At 38.2% G+C, this 21,076-nt stretch overlaps 1 non-coding gene across 1 annotated transcript; it reads left to right on the top strand.

The window, feature by feature from the left end:
- The first annotated feature begins 10,836 nt into the window (after window positions 1–10,836).
- TRNAG-CCC lies at window positions 10,837–10,909 on the top strand. Its single transcript has one exon. It is a non-coding gene; the product is annotated as a tRNA-Gly (tRNA).
- The last annotated feature ends 10,167 nt before the right edge of the window (window positions 10,910–21,076 follow it).

Below are 21,076 nucleotides of genomic sequence, written 5' to 3'. Positions count from 1 at the left end.
ATATGCTAAAATATTATTACTGGGAATGGAATTATGTGAAATTCATTTTTTCTAAATTATAGACTTCTATAGTATTTAAATATACAGGTGTTAGTTATACAAAAGAAAAACAGTAAAAATTTTAATAAAATACATTAACCCAAAGACTCATGTCGTGGAGTCTTATGCCCACTATTGCTTTTTTTCTTCTTTTTTTAATTGGAAGATAATTGCCTTATAATGTTGTGTTGGCCTCTGCCATACATCAATAAGAATCAGCCACAGGTCCACTATTATATTCATGTTAAAATTTTTACTTTTGTCTAGCATTAAAAATAAGACTTTTCTGAAGGTAAATGAGTGGCAATAATTTTACTGTTAAAAAAAACCCAAACACTTCCTCTTCCTTTCTTCTCTTCCCTGTTGGAGTTCCCAAGGAAACGACCACCTGGTAACAGGACATTAGGACTCATACAAAACACAAAAATAGTCACTGTTGTTTTTTTTTTTTTTTTTCCTGTGCTTATTAGTCTGACAAACTTAGGTACCTGTATTTTGGTCCAATCCTCCTTAACGTTAGTTGAAAGAAATTTTTCTCTAATACTCACATAATGAGTCCAGTGCAATATTGATTTAGCAGAAGGATGAGGGAAGCACTTCAATATCTCCCTACCTCCCCTGGGCAGGTTAAGGAGAACTTAACTTCAACCTGAAGTGGTGAACCATCCTGAGATGAAGCCCCTTTAACTGAATTGATGGAAGCAAGCTAACTGTGGTCTCAAAGCGAAAATACATCTTCTGTGAACCAGTTTACAAGAGTCTGGCACAGAGGGCAGGGGTGCCAATGTAGGGGAGTGAAAAGCAGAACAACTTCCTGAGCTGATAAGGAAATTAAAAATCATCCCAGAACTATCACTTATCAAATGCTGTTTTCAATACTTAAGGTATTGCTGGGAAAGTAAAAAAGAGAAGCATATCTCATCTTGAAATGTCCTTGAATGTTCAGTGTTTAATTTAATTTGGGAACCTCTTGATTTTGGGATAGGCTTCCCTGATGGCTCAGACAGTAAGGAATCTGTCTGCAATGAAAGAGACACCAGTTCGATCCCTGGGTTGGGAAGATTCCCTGGAGAAGGAAATAGTAACCCACTCCAGTATTCTTGCCTGGAGAATCCCATGGACAGAGAAGCCTGGTGGGCTATAGTCCATAGGGTCACAAAGAGTCAGAAACGACTGAACGACAAACACTTTACTTTTGATCTTGGACAGCTGTGAAGAAAGAATTTCCCTCTTCCAGCGTCCTGCGAGGGAACTGAATGACAGGTGAATTCCAACTGGAACTGAGATGCTCAGCAATCTCCATCCCACTTAAGATTAGGAAGAATCAACATTACAAAAATATAGTTCCTTTCAACAAATGCCGAGGGAATAAATAGAATAGAGATGTGGGACTTTCAACTTTTTTTCAGAAGTGTTATAGAATTGCTACATGATTTTAGTTCTCACCAACATGATACTTTCATTGAGTATTCCTTGTATTCAAAGCTCCCTTCATTTATTCATGTATTCATCCCTTTATTCAGTGAATATATATTCAATGCTCACCATGTCCAAAGCACTGCTAAGTACTCATGATACCATTTCGCAGATGCTTTTAACCCATGGACACCAATTATCAGTTTTGCTTCTACTCATTTGTTACTATTTAGTCACTAAGTCATGTCTGACTCTTCTTCAAGGAGAAGGGAAAATGGATATTATTCCTTCTCCCTTGCATCCTGGCTGCCAGCTCTCATTTCTGTGTGCATGGGTCTGGCTAGCAATAGCACTGATTTAATTAGCTACCTTTAATCTGTATAAACTGATTCAATGGTGAGTAGGAATATACGTGAATTGAGAGTCAGTAAGTTTTCAATTGCACTTTCAGGCCCTCTCATACAGAAAAAAAAAAAAATTTTAATTCAATGCAGTGAGTAGTTCATAAACTTTACATTAGAATCACTTGGAAGATTCTTTAAAATTCTGATGTCCAGAAGCAATGAGAGCAGACAGAGAGAACAAATTTATGGACATGGGGGTGGAGGGTATGGAGAGAGTAGTGAGTAGCATGGAAACATATACAACTGCCATATGTAAAATAGATAGCCAATGGTAATTTGCTGTATGGCTCAGAGAAATGAACTGGGACTCTGTAACCATCTAGAGGGGTGGAAACAGGTGGGAGGAAGGTTCAAGAGGGAGGGAACATATGTATACCTATGGCTGATTCATGTTGATATATGGCAGAAACCAACACAACATTGTAAAGCAATTATCCTTTGATTAAAAATAAATAATTAAAAAAAAATTCTGATGCCCAGGCTGTAATCAGAATCTCTGGGAATGAGACCAAGCATCAGTGTTTTTTTACAACTCCCCAAGTAATTCCAATGTTCAGTCAAGGTTGAGAACCAATGGTTTAATGAAACTTGGGACAGCTATCTCTTTGCATTTGGGATTTATTTTTCCTTTTTTTCATTTGCAGGGTTTGGTTTTTGTTTTGTCTGTCTGTTTACCACATTGCTGACAGCTAGAATGCCAGAAATTTCACCCCATAATATTGAGATGTCATTTTCTTAAGATCATAGAGATTTAAATATAGTCATTAGAATAGGACAGCCACTCCAGCATAGCCAATACCCAGTGTCAAAACCTGTATTTCTCCAACTAAGGGTAGTATGCTCACAGACCATATGAGGGAACTTTCAAAGTACTTGCAGAAATTTAATCTGCAAATCTCTGAACACTTGCCTGGTGATAAAAGTGCAGTAACTCTACCACATACAGGAAAAAAAACTAGCCACCCTTGGCGTGTCCCATCCTTTATCTTTTCTTTCTTTTCCTGAACCATTCTGTAACACTAGAAAGGCAAACAGAGCAGAAGAGCAAATAACTGTTAAATGTTTGTGCTTCAAAGATTATTTAGAATATGTAGGGAAGCAGTTTAAAAATTTTTAATTCTCCCTTTTGTGAACCTAGATTTCTTCTTCAAGGTCTTTATTTTTAATACTCAAGTTTTTATACTTCAACCAAGCATTATAGCCATATAAAACATTAGACCAAAAATGACTTGATGCAACCAATGCCGTTTTACAGATCAAAGAGAGAAAGGGGCACATTTGATTTTAGTCAAAATGATCACTTGGATAAAAGGAGAAATCAATGTTGTCAGCAGCAGAGGTATATATAAAAATATGGAAACTCCAATTTTAAAAATCACATAAAATGTTGTTTGCACACATGTTGACTGTTGTTATATTAATAACTGTATCTCAGTTCTCACCATCAAGTAGCCAAACTACGATTCTCAAAAGATCTCACCATTTCACTCAAATTTTTAAAATTATGAATTGTTTTGTGAAGTACAAATAGTAAAACAAAAATCCATATAAGTACCATATAGCTCAAGAAATAAAACATTACAACTACAATTAAATCCCTCTATCTACCCACGCCAGATCTTATTCACCCCCGCTCCTTCTTAGAAGGAAAATTTCTATATTAAATTTGAGGTTTGTAATTTTCATTTATATTGTTGTATTTTTATTCTGTCTGTTTAGATCATAGACAATATAATACTGGTTGGATGTTTTAGGCTGTATAAATGGAGTCAGACACTGTGTTTGCTTGTATAAACTGCTTTTTACCTTTCAGCGTAATGCTTGTGAGATTCACCTAAGTTGATGTATGTACTATTTTATTGATTTTTGCTTCTGTAGAATATTCTGTTATATGAATTATATCAATATTTTATGTTGGTAATGGTTTATGTTGTCATCCATTTGTGCTTTTGCTCTTATGCTTTCTGAATTTTTCACTCCAACAATGTTGCAGTACACATTTTTGCATATGAGGTAATATATATATATATACAGGACTGGAATTACTGGTCCATAGAAAGTACACAATTTCAACTCCAATCCACAAAATAGTTATACCATAGATGTACACTCCCACAAGCACTGGATCAGAGTTCTTGGCTTTAATTTTATGGTAGTGTTCTAAAATTATCTTTAGCAAAGCCTAGCCACCAAATCATGTAAATGAGAATCACAATAAATGGTATTTGTAAGATATAAAATGTCACTTGATACTCCATTGTTAAAGAAGGATCTTATGCGTGTTGAACTTTCTAAGGAAAAATAACTTGTGTAGGCATTATTGGAGTGTGGATATTTTTTAAATTCCAAAAGCATTTTACAGATAAGTAAGATATAAATTTAACAACAGTAGTTAGGGCCATAGGGACAACATTTATAGAATAGTTCTGGAAATGGATTATAACTAATGCAAGTAGGTAAAGAATTAAAATAACTATTCTGTGTATTAGGCATTAAACTTAATGGCCAGAATAAATTTCAACAAATGCAAATACTTAAAAAAGAAAGAGAGAGAAGAAAAAAGGGATAAAACTGTCCATTTGTGAAAGTGAAAAATTTGTCTGGTTTGTGTTGAATGGGTTTCAAATCTGATAGGCATCTACCCAGACTATGAAAGTTAAAAGTTAACAGTATGTTTTTTTTAATTATTATTAAAATTGATGTGTATTTCTGAAGACTGGAAATTGTGTAAGTCACAGCACAAAACCAGCCCTCAGGTTCATGAGGGAAAAAAACAGATTCCTTTATTTTTTTCATTCTTTCATTCAAAAAATAAAAATTATCTTACTGGAGAACTTCCTGTGTGTTTTTCCTTTGTGTAGGCACAGCGACAGGCCCAAGGAGAGTTCTGTGCATGCAGAAATTGATTTTAGTAAGCACAAACGATGTTTTTTTCTCACATGCAGATGTCTATTACATTGTCTCTGGGTCCTGAGATATCTCCTTATGAGAGAGTTGATGTCGCTATTAGCTGATTGAGGGAGAGAAACAGAAACAAGATGAAAAACGCCAGAAACCAGAAAACACAACCACATTGGGATTTGAGGAAGCTGGCCTCCAAAATGGCCTCCAGTGATTCTTACTTCCTGGTTTTCACACTTTATGTAGTGCCCTCCCGCATCAAATAGGACTCACATAAATAACCATATTGAGAATAAAAGTGTGTGACACCTGAGGCTAAGCTATGAAAGACTTTGCAGCTTCAGCTTTCTTTCTTGAATCACTTGCTCTGTGGGAAGCCAGCAGTCATTTTGTGAAAACACTCATCCAGTCACACAGAAAACCCACATGGCAGGGAACTGAGAGCTCCTGTCAACATCCCTACCAGCTAGCCATAGGCGTGGACCACCGGCGCCTTTGCAGATGACTGCAGCCCCAGACAGCATCCTAGTTAAAACTTCATGAGAGTCTCTGAGCCAGAAATACTCATTTAAGCTAGTTGTGAGTTCCTAATTCATAGAAACTATGTGAGATGAATGTTTATTGTAGCTTTAGGCTGTTACATATGTTGGGGTAGTTTGTGATACAGCAACAGATGACTAATACAAGGTTGGAAAGATAAATAAGACCAACTCTCTTTTTTCCTATCTCCAAAACTGTAATATATGTTTCTCTTGGCTTCCCTGGTGGCTCAGACAGTAAAGAGTCTGCCTGCAATGCAGGAGACGCGGGTTCAATCTATGGGTCAGGAAGATCCCCTGGAGAAGGAAATGGCAACCCACTCCAGTATTCTTGCCTGGAAAATCCCATCGAGGGAGGAGCCTGGAGGGCTACAGTCCATGGGGTCTCTAACAATTGGACACGACTGAACAACTATCATTTACTTTTTCTATTTAAAGGATTATAGGATTTCCCTAGTGGCCCAGTGATTAAGAATCTGCTTGCCAATGCAAGAAACACAGGTTCAGTCCCTGGTCTGGGAAGATCCACATGCCACAAGGTAACTAAACCCATGTGCAATAACGACTGAAGCCTACCCTAGAGCCTATGTTCTGCAACAAGAGAAGCCACTGTAATGAGAAATCCATGCACCACCACAAGAGAGTATCCCTGCTCAACACAACTAGAGAAAGCCCGCACAGCAACAGAGACCCAGCACAGTCAAATATTAATTAATTAATATTTTGAAAAAGGATTATAAGTCTCTAAGAGAGAAAAATATCTAAGACACTAGCTTCAGAAAAAAACCTTGCACAGTACAAAGAAAAATGTATCACCCAAAATAAGCCTATTCATTTATTTCCTCAACAAATATTTATTGAGCATAATACTATATATTAGATACTATTCCACATTAGAGAACTACAACAGTAAACAAGATAGCCATGAATGCTGCCTCACAGAATTTACGTTATAATAGGTAAAACTGCACAATAATCAGGTAAATAAACAACTCAAATTCTTATAAATACCATGAGTCTATCAAATGAAGTGTTGTAATAAGGAATAGGGGAAGTAAAACCTACTTTGGATAGTGTGATAGATAAGGTTTCTCTGAGGAGATGACATCTAAGCTAATAGTTGAAGGACAGGAAAATATACTCACTGAAAGAAAGGTGGAAAGATCAGTGCATGGAGAAAGAATAGCATTTCCAAAGGTCCTGAGGCACAGAAACATAATGAAAAAGCTGAAGAGCCAAGTGATAAGAGTCCATGAATGAGGAGGAGGTTAGCAGGGATAAGGTGGGAGTTCATCCATTTTTTTTTTTCAATATTCTAGGAAAAATAGGTTCATTGTGAGAAGGCAAACTATAAAAATAATTCCACTCATACACAAGGCCTGCTTTAGATACTCCCTTTCCTTCACACCTAAAGAAATATAAACTGAGGAAAGAAATGGAACAGAAAGATTAAACCAGTCGATCCTAAAGGAAATCAATCCTGAATATTCACTGGAAGGACTGATGCTGAAGCTGAAGCTCCAATACTTTGGCCACCTGATGCGAAGAGCCGATTCACTGGAAAAGACCCTGATGCTGGGAAAGATTGAGGGCAGGAGGAGAAGGGGGAGACAGAGGATAAGATGGTTGGATGGCATCACTGACTCAATGGACATGAGTTAGAGCAAACTCAGGGAGATAGTGAAGGACAGGGAAGCTTGGCGTGCAGCAGTCCATGAGGTCACAAAGAGTCAGACACAACTTAGTGACTGAACAACAACGACAAAGAAATGGGACCAAACCACACATCAAACTTGAGCACTCAGATTTCCCACTCCTCCAAGCCCCAACCAAAGGTCTTTCTCCCTCTACCAGGATATCTTGGATTCTAGATTTGCAGTATCAGTGCACAGCCCTATAGAGGGTCTTCATACGCCTCTGATGGTGAAGTCCAGTCTTAAAGTTGGAGAAATGTACAGGAATATATATGTAGCTCGAAGACTGAATTTGAGGGGAAACCTAAGGCATATTGGATTTAACAATTACTGAAGACATAAAAAGTTTAGTTGGAAAGTTTCTGACACTTCTCAGGGGATTATACGACAGCTTTGGAGTTCGAAGACCAAGTTTCCTGAGTGTTCAGACTTAAAATTCTGCCTCTGTGTAAGACCTTTCAGACTCTGTTTGCTGAAGAAAGAGACTGTGAAATGTAAAGGCTGGAAGTCACATTGTAGCTCTGCTTGCTGGCTAGGTGCCGAGGGGCTTCATGCTATTTATTTAGCCACGTTGTAATGCCCTTTCCAATCCAAAATTCATTCTCGCCTCCAGAAGATTATTGAAATGGGACTTGTGAGATATACAGTCTATTTCAACAAACAGCAATCTAATTCTTCCTTTACACATTCCTGGGAAGGGAAAAAAAAATCACCTTGCCAGCTGGTACACAGGCTGCAGTGTACTGAAGCTCCAAGCATCTTAACTGCCAAAAGGAGACCGAGGGGATTTTCATATATACAGTGTGGATGTGTCAGAAGAAGCATCTTATGAGGAGTTTAATCTGTTTGTTTGAAAGAGTGCGGCAGGAACAGTCCCATGCGGCTCACCTCAGGGCAGGCGATGCTTTCTCTCTGCAAAGAATCTCACTTGATGAGAATCAATAAGCGTGCTTGGTCTTGACTGCAAATAGTTCATTACAAGCTGAGAAAGAGGCCATTGCAGTTCCATTTTGCCTTCTTCCCAGCTTTCATGGTCCTAACTTCCTCCATGTCAGAAAAGCCCACAGGTGTGTGATATACAAGAATGTATGGAGCAATTTAAAAGCAAGAAATCTCACACTGAAGTTTATTATTACGGGGAGCAGGTGTCTGGCATCTTTTAGATCCTGGTGCCATTTTGGAGTGGGCCCAGCATGCTCTTTGTGCTATCCTCTCTTCTAGAACTCCTCCAAATGCACAGGCCAAGGCTGCCAGTCCCTAGAGAATGTTTAACATGCCACAGTGTGGCCTCCTGGAGTCACAGATACTCTCCTGGCCTGAATTAGAAAACCTTGACCGGGAGAAGTAGCAAATGCACAGTCAGCCACGGCTATTCCTGTCCCTACAGTTGCTGCCCATCCTCCAAATGGAGACAGCCACACTCCTGCCCCCTGAAGCCCCTAAAACACGCTTGAAAACAGCAGCCCTCAGTTTCTTCGACTTCATCTGTGGTTCAGTTGCTAAGTCGTGGCCGACTCTTTGTAACCCTGTGGACTGCAACACACCAGCCTTCCCTTTCCTTCACTGTCTCTTGGAATTCGCTCAAATTCGTGTCCATTGAGTCATCTACTCTCACTCATTTTACTTTGAAGGGCAGTATTACTTCTTTTTATTACTGAGCTTTTTATTAAATTGTATATTTGGGATGGTGCCAAAATAAGTGTACAGCTTGATGAATAATCACAAAGTGAATATATTCATGCAGCTACCTCTCCATTCACCACCACTACCCCACCCTCCTTTCTGAGTTAACCACCACCCTATCTTCTTATGCAATCAGTTCAGTTCACTTGGTCTTGAACTTCATATAAATAGAATCATATTATATATACTGTTTTTTTTATCAGCGTTCTTTAACTCAATACTACATGAGACTGATTGCGTTATTATATATACCTGTAGTTTGTTCCTTCTTACTGCTGTGTAATGCGTCGTTATATGAATATACTGTGTTTTACATGTCCTCTCTACTGTTGATGGATATCTGAATTGTTTTCAGCTTTGTGTTACTATGAATAATGTTGCTAAGAAGGTTTATGCCCGCATGTAGACATTGTGGTAAGGTATGTTTATAGCAGTAAAATTACTGGTTTTTAAGGTGGGCACATAATTAGTATTTCTTCTTAACATTTTTGCCCTGGGAGTTACTTTGTACTTATTTCCCAGAAAAACAGCAAATGCTTATTTTGCCAGTTTGTTCTTGGAACAATGATATTATAGAATGACAGTGAGCTAACAGACAGTCGCTGTGTTTGGGCATCTGTGCTCTCGGCCATCCTTCTCCGGAGATGACCAGGAGGCATTTCTGACCCAGAGTCTGACCAATGGGCTCCTGTGTGTCTGCTGCCGCAGTCCCTTTACTTGAGGTAGCGTCTACACCATGTGCCCTTCTATGTCACCGTCTGGGATTTTCTGTCCCTTTCATATTCCCCTCTTGCCAAAATCACATACTACAGTATCAGAATTACACAATGAAGCAAGCTCTGAGCAATTTTAATCACTATAAATGTCCTTCCTTAAGAAACCTTACACCCCACCCCCAAGGGAAGCAGCATGCTAACCATGCAAAGAATCACGCTGACTCCTTTTCCACATGGCTCACCATCTCCCTCTGAAGGAAGGATTCCTAAGCACTGATCCCGGCTTGCCCTGGATATGGCATGACCTCTAGCAAGGTAACTCTAAGAGCAGTAGAAGAAAAAAACACCAGCTCCTATTTACACAAGGATGGGATTTACTGAGAGTTAAATAAATAACACTGGTTAAAAACTTAGTGATGAAAGGAGTGTAAATATCAAAAAGAAAAAAAAATCATCTTTATTATCCACTCCTAGTCTCTTAAAAAGCTTGCACTTAAATACTTATCTGCTCTTAAAAAGAAATAGTTTATAACATTTCAGAACACTTTTAGAGTATCTCTTAATCCTCAGTTGGTGAATTATTTATTTTTATCAGAAAATCTCTTCACTCATCCTACTTAGTTTCATATTAAGAAGCACTGATGAATGTTCTCTTGTTACATTTTACATAATTTTGTTTTTTAGTCACTGTTTTCCCTTCTTCCCACTAAATAATGTCAAAGTCTTTACCGTCTCAGAATGGGTTCTGATAGTCAATTCTCTATTCAGTGCCTTTCTAATCTAGCTATCCAAGTTCTTCCAAGCTCTCAAAAATTAGAGCGCCAAACTGCTTGAATCATTTAATTATAATTAACCAATGCCAAAACCCATACCACTCATTTATTCATTCCTTCAATAAATAAATACTTGTTTTGAACTTACTATGAGTTGAGAGCTTGAGATTTGCTGTAGAATCAGACAAATGAGTCCCTGATCTCATGGAGCAGCACACTTCCTAAAATACATTAGAAGACAAATTATAAAATGTGAAATTTATAAAGGCTATGAGGAAAATCAAATACTGGCCTAGATAATGACTGAAATAGGGACTCCTTATGATAACATGACTGGGGAAGGTCTTTCTAAAGAGGTAACACTAAAGACTGAAATCTCAGTGATCCCAGGACACTGGCATTAAAAGGTGTGTGGAAAAGTATTGCATGCAAAGATACAGCAACAACAGCCTACATACAACAAAATATACCCCTAAGGTGGAATGGTCACTATGACTACAGCATTACATGCAAAGATAAAAGCAGTGAAGGGAGGCAGGTGAGAATTAGGTCAAATCCACCTTGTTGAACAATGTTAGGAGTTTATCTTGCAAGTTCCATAGGTCATAATTCCATTATTGAAAGATCCCATAAATGTTTTTCTCTGGATAATAAATGCCAGGAGAATGACTTTCCTAGTGGTCCAGTGGTTAAGACTCTGCACTCCCAATGCAGAGGGCACAGGTTTGATCCCTGGCTGGGGAACTCAGATCCCACATGTCTCATGGTGAGTCATTAAATAAATAATAAAAATAAAATGCACACTCCCATTCATTAAAGCATTAAAAAATATTCCAGGAGTATGATCCTGTCACTACTGTATACTCTGCTCCACTTTGTGTTTTCCAGTACTCCCAAAGTTTCTCAGACATTGGCGTCTCTAGCCTTCGGGTAGTTATTTTCCCTCTTTGAGTCTCTCTTCTGAAACATAGCATTGAAATGGATCAACAAGATTTAATTCTAACATAACTGGACAGCTGATGTGTAATCCACATAGGTTTTCACATGTAATTTCTCTTCTCTCAGTCAGTAGGAAGCACTAGTTAAGAGCTTTGGCTTTTAATTATCAAAACCAGGTTCTATTTCTGTTTTTGACACTTTTACTGCATGTAACTAGTACATTACCTTACCTTGCTGAGTCTTTTGGTCTGTAAAATGGATAGTAGGATATATCTCTACCTCAAAATTGTTGCAAGTTTTGATGAAGATAATACACAATAACCATCAACAGATGGCCACTATAATAATGCTGTTCACAAGCAAAATTCATAGAACTTTGCAGTAAAAAGAGATGATGGATGGTACCTTATCAATTTCTCTCATTTTGTATTTAAGCCTCTCTAAAACTAAAATAACTGTCAATGGTAACTTCCTTCTTTCCTCTATTCCTTCCTTTCTTTCTTCCCTCCTTCCTTGGAAGTAAACCAGACTTCCCTAGTTAATATTCTCATGGAGAAATAATTCAACAATTCATTGCTTGCTTTAGCTTTGAGGTTGGGCTATATGAACTACACAATCATTACCTAAATAAATCACAGATACAGCCTTATTCTTTTTGGGGCGAATTGTGATTGGAGAAGTGGATGATTTAATGCATGCTACTTATGAAGGCTTGAGAGACTCAGAAACATGAACTCTACTTTTTATTCATTTTGTTAAGTGGGAAAAGCCAATAAGAAGATATGATTTCCATACAATTCTCACTCACCAAATGTGGATTGTAATTTATAGACAAAGCTCAAGCAAGGAAATAAATTGTAGGTGATAGAAGAGCTATAATAAGCAAATATTGGGGCCTTGTGGATATGTCAACTAAAATCCAGATAAGTAGCTGTTGGGGCATGGAATTAGGTGAAGCCCCTTTATTCCAAGTGCCCGTCATTGGCAAGTTTTCTTTCTTTTTTTTTTTTTAATTTTATTTTATTTTTTAAACTTTACATAATTGTATTAGATTTGCCAAATATCAAAATGAATCCACCACAGGTATACATGTGTTCCCCATCCTGAACCCTCTTCCCTCCTCCCTCCCCATTCCATCCCTCTGGGTCGTCCCAGTGCACCAGCCCCAGGCATCCAGTATCGTGCCTCGAACCTGGAATGGCAACTCGTTTCATACATGATATTTTACATGTTTCAATGCCATTCTCCCAAATCTTCCCACCCTCTCCCTCTCCCACAGAGTCCATAAGACTGTTCTATACATCAGTGTCTCTTTTGCTGTCTCGTACACAGGGTTATTGTTACCATCTTTCTAAATTCCATATATATGCGTTAGTATACTGTATTGGTGTTTTTCTTTCTGGCTTACTTCACTCTGTATAATAGGCTCCAGTTTCATCCACCTCATTAGAACTGATTCAAATGTATTCTTTTTAATGGCTGAGTAATACTCCATTGTGTATATGTACCACTGCTTTCTTATCCATTCATCTGCTGATGGACATCTAGGTTGCTTCCATGTCCTGGCTATTATAAACAGTGCTGTGATGAACATTGGGGTACACGTGTCTCTTTCCCTTCTGGTTTCCTCAGTGTGTATGCCCAGCAGTGGGATTGCTGGATCATAAGGCAGGTCTATTTCCAGTTTTTAAGGAATCTCCACACTGTTCTCCATAGTGGCTATACTAGTTTGCATTCCCACCAACAGTGGAAGAGGGTTCCCTTTTCTCCACACCCTCTCCAGCATTTATTGCTTGTAGACTTTTGGATCGCAGCCATTCTGACTGGTGTGAAATGGTACCTCATAGTGGTTTTGATTTGCATTTCTCTGATAATGAGTGATGTTGAGCATCTTTTCATGTGTTTGTTAGCCATCTGTATGTCTTCTTTGGAGAAATGTCTATTTAGTTCTTTGGCCCATTTTTTGATTGGGTCATTTATTTTTCTGGAGTTGAGCTGTAGGAGTTGCTTGTATATTCTCGAGATTAGTTGTTTGTCAGTTGCTTCATTTGCTATTATCTTCTCCCATTCTGAAGGCTGTCTTTTCACCTTGCTAATAGTTTCCTTTGATGTGCAGAAGCTTTTAAGGTTAATTAGGTCCCATTTGTTTATTTTTGCTTTTATTTCCAATATTCTGGGAGGTGGGTCATAGAGGATCCTGCTGTGATGTATGTCAGAGAGTGTTTTGCCTATGTTCTCCTCTAGGAGTTTTATAGTTTCTGGTCTTACGTTGAGATCTTTAATCCATTTTGAGTTTATTTTTGTGTATGGTGTTAGAAAGTGTTCTAGTTTCATTCTTTTACAAGTGGTTGACCAGTTTTCCCAGCACCACTTGTTAAAGAGATTGTCTTTAATCCATTGTATATTCTTGCCTCCTTTGTCAAAGATAAGGTGTCCATATGTGCATGGATTAATCTCTGAGCTTTCTATTTTGTTCCATTGATCTATACTTCTGTCTTTGTGCCAGTACCATACTGTCTTGATAACTGTGGCTTTGTAGTAGAGCCTGAAGTCAGGTAGGTTGATTCCTCCAGTTCCATTCTTCTTTCTCAAGATCGCTTTGGCTATTCGAGGTTTTTTGTATTTCCATACAAATTGTGAAGTTATTTGTTCTAGCTCTGTGAAGAATGCTGTTGGTAGCTTGATAGGGATTGCATTGAATCTATAGATTGCTTTGGGTAGTATACTCATTTTCACTATATTGATTCTTCCAATCCATGAACATGGTATATTTCTCCATCTGTTAGTGTCCTCTTTGATTTCTTTCACCAGTGTTTTATAGTTTTCTATATATAGGTCTTTAGTTTCTTTAGGTAGATATATTCCTAAGTATTTTATTCTTTCCATTGCAATGGTGAAAGGAATTGTTTCCTTAATTTCTATTTGTTTTCTCATTATTAGTGTATAGGAATGCAAGGGATTTCTGGGTGTTGATTTTATATCCTGCAACTTTACTATAGTCATTGATTAGTTCTAGTAATTTTCTGGTGGAGTCTTTAGGGTTTTCTATGTAGAGGATCATGTCATCTGCAAACAGTGAGAGCTTTACTTCTTTTCCAATTTGGATTCCTTTTACTTCTTTTTCTGCTCTGATTGCTGTGGCCAAAACTTCCAAAACTATGTTGAATAGTAATGGTGAAAGTGGGCACCCTTGTCTTGTTCCTGACTTTAGAGGAAATGCTTTCAATTTTTCACCATTGAGGATAATGTTTGCTGTGGGTTTGTCATATATAGCTTTGATTATGTTGAGGTATGTTCCTTCTATTCCTGCTTTCTGGAGAGTTTTGATCATAAATGGATGTTGAATTTTGTCAAAGGCTTTCTCTGCATCTATTGAGATAATCATATGGTTTTTATTTTTCAATTTGTCAGTGTGGTGTATTACATTGATTGATTTGCAGATATTGAAGAATCCTTGCATCCCTGGGATAAAGCCCACTTGGTCATGGTGTATGATCTTTTTAATGTGTTGTTGGATTCTGATTGCTAGAATTTTGTTAAGGATTTTTGCATCTATGTTCATCAGTGATATTGGCCTGTAGTTTTCTTTTTTTGTGGGATCTTTGTCAGGTTTTGGTATTAGGGTGATGGTGGCCTCATAGAATGAGTTTGGAAGTTTACCATCCTCTGCAATTTTCTGGAAGAGTTTGAGCAGGATAGGTGTTAGCTCCTCTCTAAATTTTTGGTAGAATTCAGCTGTGAAACTGTCTGGACCTGGGCTTTTTTTGCTGGAAGATTTTTGATTACAGTTTCAATTTCCGTGCTTGTGATGGGTCTGTTAAGATTTTCTATTTCTTCCTGATCGAGTTTTGGAAAGTTGTACTTTTCTAAGAATTTGTCCATTTCTTCCACATTGTCCATTTTATTGGCATATAATTGTTGATAGTACTCTCTTATGATCCTTTGTATTTCTGTGTTGTCTGTTGTGATCTCTCCATTTTCATTTCTAATTTTATTGATTTGATTTTTCTCCCTTTGTTTCTTGATGAGTCTGGCTAATGGTTTGTCAATTTTATTTATCCTTTCAAAAAACCAGCTTTTGGTTTTCTTGATTTTTGCTATGATCTCTTTTGTTTCTTTTGCATTTATTTCTGCTCTAAGTTTTAAGATTTCTTTCCTTCTACTAACCCTGGGGTTCTTCATTTCTTCCTTTTCTAGTTGCTTTAGGTGTAGAGTTAGGTTATTTATTTGACTTTTTTGTTTCTTGAGGTGTGCCTGTATTGCTATGAACTTTCCCCTTAGGACTGCTTTTACCGTGTCCCACAGGTTTTGGGTTGTTGTGTGTTCATTTTCATTCGTTTCTATGCAAATTTTGATTTCTTTTTTGATTTCTTCTGTGATTTGTTGGTTATTCAGCAGCGTGTTGTTCAGCCTCCATATGTTGGAATTAAGTTTTTCTCTTGTAATTGAGATCTAATCTTACTGCATTGTGGTCAGAAAAGATACTTGGAATGATTTCTATTTTTTTTAATTTACCAAGGCTAGCTTTATGGCCCAGGATGTGATCTATCCTGGAGAAGGTTCCATGTGGGCTTGAGAAAAAGGTGAAAATCATTGTTTTGGGATGAAATGTCCTATAGATATCAATTAGGTCTAACTGGTCTATTGTATCATTTAAAGTTTGTGTTTCCTTGTTAATTTTCTGTTTAGTTGATCTATCCATAGGTGTGAGTGGGGTATTAAAGTCTCCCACTATTATTGTGTTATTGTTAATTTCTCCTTTCATACTTGTTAGCATTTGTCTTACATACTGCGGTGCTCCCGTGTTGGGTGCACATATAGTTATAATTGTTATATCTTCTTCTTGGATTGATCCTTTGATCATTATGTAGTGACCATCTTTGTCTCTTTTCACAGTCTTTGTTTTAAAGTCTATTTTATCTGATATGAGTATTGCTACTCCTGCTTTCTTTTGGTCCCTATTTGCATGGAAAATCTTTTTCCAGCCCTTCACTTTCAGTCTGTATGTGTCCCCTGTTTTGAGGTGGGTCTCTTGTAGACAACATATGTAGGGGTCTTGTTTTTGTATCCATTCAGCCAGTCTTTGTCTTTTGGTTGGGGCATTCAACCCATTTAGTTTAAGGTAATTACTGATAAGTATGATCCCGTTGCCATTTACTTTATTGTTTTGGGTTCGAATTTATACACCGTTTTTGTGTTTCCTGTCTAGAGAATATCCTTTAGTATTTGTTGGAGAGCTGGTTTGGTGGTGCAGAATTCTCTCAGCTTTTGCTTGTCTGAAAAGCTTTTGATTTCTCCTTCATACTTGAATGAGATCCTTGCTGGGTACGATAATCTGGGCTGTAGGTAATTTTCTTTCATCATTTTAAGTATGTCTTGCCATTCCCTCCTGGCTTGAAGAGTTTCTATTGAAAGATCAGCTGTTATCCTTATGGGAATTCCCTTGTGTGTTATTTGTTGTTTTTCCCTTGCTGCTTTTAATATTTGTTCTGTTTGACCTTTGTTAATTTGATTACTATGTGTCTTGGGGTGTTTCGCCTTGGGTTTATCCTGTTTGGGACTCTCTGGGTTTCTTGGACTTGGGTGATTATTTCCTTCCCCATTTTAGGGAAGTTTTCAACTATTATCCCCTCAAGTATTTTCTCATGGTCTTTCTTTTTGTCTTCTTCTTCTGGGACCCCTATGATTCGAATGTTGTAGCATTTAATATTGTCCTGGAGGTCTCTGAGATTGTCCTCATTTCTTTTAATTCATTTTTCTTTTATCCTCTCTGATTCATTTATTTCTACCATTCTATCTTCTAATTCACTAATCCTATCTTCTGCCTCTGTTATTCTACTATGTGTTGCCTCCAGAGTGTTTTTAATTTCACTTATTGCATTATTCATTATATATTGACTCTTTTTTATTTCTTCTAAGTCCTTGTTAAACCTTTCTTGCATCTTCTCAATCCTTGCCTCCAGGCTATTTATCTGTGATTCCATTTTAATTTCAAGATTTTGGATCAATTTCACTATCATTATTCGGAATTCTTTATCAGGTAGATTCTCTTTTGTTTAGTTTGGTGGGCATTTATCCTGTTCCTTTATCTGCTGACTATTCCTCTGTCTCTTCATCTTGTTTAAATTGCTGCGTTTGGGGTGTCCTTTCTGTATTCTGGCAGTTTGTGGAGTTCTCTTTATTGTGGCATTTCGTCACTGTGTGTGGGTTTGTACAGGTGGCTTGTCAAGGTTTCCTGGTTAGGGAAGCTTGTGTCGATGTTCTGGTGGATGGAGCTGTATTTCTTCTCTCTGGAGTGTAATGAAATGTCCAGTAATGAGTTATGAGATGTCTATGGTTTTGGGGTGACTTTGGGCAGCCTGTATCTTGAAGCTCAGGGCTGTGTTCCTTTGCTGCTGAAGAATTTGCTTGGTATGTCTTGCCCTGGAACTTGTTGGCCCTTGTGTGGTGCTTGGTTTCAGTGTCGGTATGGAGGCGTTTGATGAGCTCCTGTCAATTAATGTTCCTTGGAGTCAGGAGTTCTCTGGAGTCAGGGTTTGGACTTAAGCCTCCTACTTCCAGTTATCGGTCTTATTTTTACAGTAGTTTCAAAACTTCTCCTTCTATACAGCACCATTGATAAAACATCTACGTTAAAGATGAAAAGTTTCTCTACTGTGAGGGTCACTCAGAGAGGTTCACAGCGTTACATGGAGAAGAGAAGTGGGAGGAGGGAGTTAGAGCTGACCCGAATGAGATGAGGTGGAATCAATAGTGGAGAGAGTGGGCTAGCCAGTAGTCACTTCCTTATGTGCACTCCACAACTGGGCCGCTCAGAGATGTTCACGGAGTTATACAGAGAAGAGAAGAAGGAGGAAGGAGACAGAGGTGGCCAGAAGGATAAAAGGGGGAAATGAAAAGGAGGGAGACAGATCCAGCCAGTAATCAGTTCCCTAAGTGTTCTCCACCATCTGGAACACACAGAAATTCACAGAGTTGGGTAGAGTAGAGAGGGGTTAGGGAGGAGATACAGGCGACCTGGTGGAGATAAAAACGGAGAGTCCAAAGGGAGAGAGAGCAGTCAAGCCAGTAATCTCATTCTCTAGTGAAAAATGGGTCCTGAAGATTGGGTTCTAAAAGGTACAAAATTGGTAACAAATACATAAAAGCAAAAATTTAAAAATCTAGAGTAGAGTTTGGAATTTCAAAAATGCGATGTTAATGAAAAGAAGAAGGAAAAGAAAGAGAAAAAACGAACAAAGAAAAACAAACAAGGTCGCGAAAATTATAAAGAAACTACAGGTGCAAAATTGATAACTAATACCAAAAAGCAAAAATTAAAAATCTAGAGTAGAGTTTGGAATTTCAAAAATACAATGTTAAAAAAAAAAGAAGAAAAATAAAGAGAGAAAACAAACAAACCAACAAAAACAATGTCGCAAAAATTATAAAGAAAATAGAGGTACAAAATTGATATCAAATACCAAAAAGCATAAATTAAAAATCTTGAGTAGAGTTTGGAATTGCATATATACGATGTTATACAAAAGAAGAAGAGAAAGAAACAGAGGGAAAAAAAAAGAAAAAAAAAGTCACAGAAATTATAAAAAAAAACTATATGTACAAAATTGATAACATATACCAAAAGGCTAAAATTAAAAATCTAGAGTAGAGTTTGGAATTTCAAAAATACAGTGTTAAAGAAAAGAAGAAGAAAAAAACAAAACATGGTCAAAAAATTATAAAATATATATATATATGAAGTTTGCTGAAGAAGAAAAAAAAAATAGGGTCTTTTTTTTTTTTTTGCAAAGTAATAGTTATAAAAGTGAAAATTAAAGGACAATAGAGGACTTAAAATTTTTTTTTAATTAAAAAAAAAGGAAAAAAGAAAGAAAGATTGATCGTAAAAATAGTAAAAATATATCTAGGTCTTTCTCTGGTTTTGTTGTGAGTATTGTGGGTTCAGTTCATTTTTGGCTAGTTCCTTGGTCTGACTTATATTTCTCAAGATCCTATGTAGTCTGTAGTAACCACAGGGTTTTAATCTATGGCCTGTAGCTTCCAAGGCGTTTCCCTCTGTTATAGCTTCTTCTGTTTGCTGGTCTCTTCAGTGTCTGGTTCCCGCCCTGACACAAAGGGGATGGTGGAGGACACTATTTTTTTTATTTTATTTAGGCTCACTTGTTCAGCCGCGCTGTGGGGAGGGAGGGAGGGATGCTGCAAACAGATAATACTGGCATGCACTCGCAGTGCCTCAGCCACACTGGGTCTGCCCCCGCTCACGGCGCGTGTAGCCTCCCTGCCCACACTGCTCGGGCTCTAGGTTGTTCCGCCGGGAACAATCAGAGGCCGGCCCTGGGCTGAGCTCCCAGGTCCAAGCCGCTCAGGTTCAGGCGGGTAGTCCTCAGAGGCGCAGACTCCGTTGGGCCTGCGTTTTGTACTCTTCCCAGATCCGAGCAGCTCAGGTGATGTGTTTGGCGGGCGCCAATGCTGCGACTTATCGCCTCCCCGCCACTCGGTTATCTGGGTGTAAAACCGGCGCGCCTTCTCAGGCAGATGTTGACCATCCAGACCCCCAAGAAGTTTTAGTTAGCAAAGAAGCCTGCTTACTTTTATAGATAGTGTCTCTCTTGGGCTGCGATTGCCCCCTTAGGGCTCTGGCTGCCTGTCACCGGAGGGGGAAGGTCTGCAACCGGCTATCTCTGTTCAGTCCTTTGTTCTGTGCCCGGGCCTGGCGGTGTCTTAGGTTAGGGCTGGCTTTTTGCGTGGTAGATATCCCACAGTCTGGTTTGCTAGCCCAAATTATTTCGCTCAGATAGCGCTCAGGACATTCAGGCCGATTCTTACTCTAAGGGACACAGCCCACGCCACGCTTCCCTGCCCAGCCCCCGCTTGCAGGCGTCTGCGCTGCTTCTCCGCTGGGGGAGTTACCGTAGGGCTCACAATCTGCGATTTTTAATTGTTTATTTATTTTTTTTCTCCCTTTTATGTTGCCCTCTGTGCTTCCAAAGCTCGGCACAGATTCGGCAGTGAGAAGGTTTCCTGGTGTTTGGAAACTTCTCTCTTTTTAAGACGGCCTTCCCGGGATGGAACTCCGTCCCTCCCTCTTTTGTCTCTTTTTTTGTCTTTTATATTTTTTTCCTACCTCCTTTCGAAGAGTTGGGTTGCTTTTCTGGGTGCCTGATGTCCTCTGCCGGCATTCAGAAGTTGTTTTGTGGAATTTACTCGACGTTTAAATGCTCTTTTGATGAATTTGTGGGGGAGAAAGTGTTCTCCCCGTCCTACTCCTTCGCCATCTTGGCTCCTCCCTGGCAAGTTTTCATATAATCATCACACAGACATGAACTTAACTATATAAGCATAAAGGGGAAAAATTCCTGAATCTTAATTGAAAGTTTAACAAGTGGGCTTTTATGTGGATTCTTTGTATTGTACCCATATCAAATCCTTATTGTTGGCTTTTTGAATTATTTTATCATTTATGTATTATATAAACAAACTGCAACCACAGAAGAAAAATAGAAAATATACATTAGCAAAAGGAAACTCATTTATACTTTTATCACTCAGAAATAACTAGTATTAACATTGCGCTTTTTACCCACACACATACACACAGTAATTCTTCACACATCCAAGCTAATTCTTATTTTTCCTAAAGAGGCATAACAAAGGAAATTGAGGCAAACTTCTAAAGCTAATATAGTACTTTGTTACACCAAAAAATACTTATCACAAATGAACAGGACACTTCATATGGAGAAATTAAAATTTTCACAATTATTGTTTACTACATACAGTCATCTTTCAGTCTCCAAGGGAGAATGATTCGGGAACCCCTCCTTCTCCAAAGATACCAAACTCTGTAGATGCTCCAGTCTCCTATAAAATGGTGTGTTATTTGCATATACTACAGCCTGGTGTGCTGCAGTCCATAGGGTCACAAAGAGTTGGACGCAGCTTAATGACTGAACAACAACAATTTGCATA

This window comes from Bubalus bubalis, chromosome 2 (genome assembly GCF_019923935.1).
Source record: "Bubalus bubalis isolate 160015118507 breed Murrah chromosome 2, NDDB_SH_1, whole genome shotgun sequence".
Taxonomy (NCBI): Eukaryota; Metazoa; Chordata; class Mammalia; order Artiodactyla; family Bovidae; genus Bubalus; species Bubalus bubalis.
Note: the sequence above shows the minus strand (reverse complement) of the source record. Positions and strands in the feature narration are given on the sequence as shown.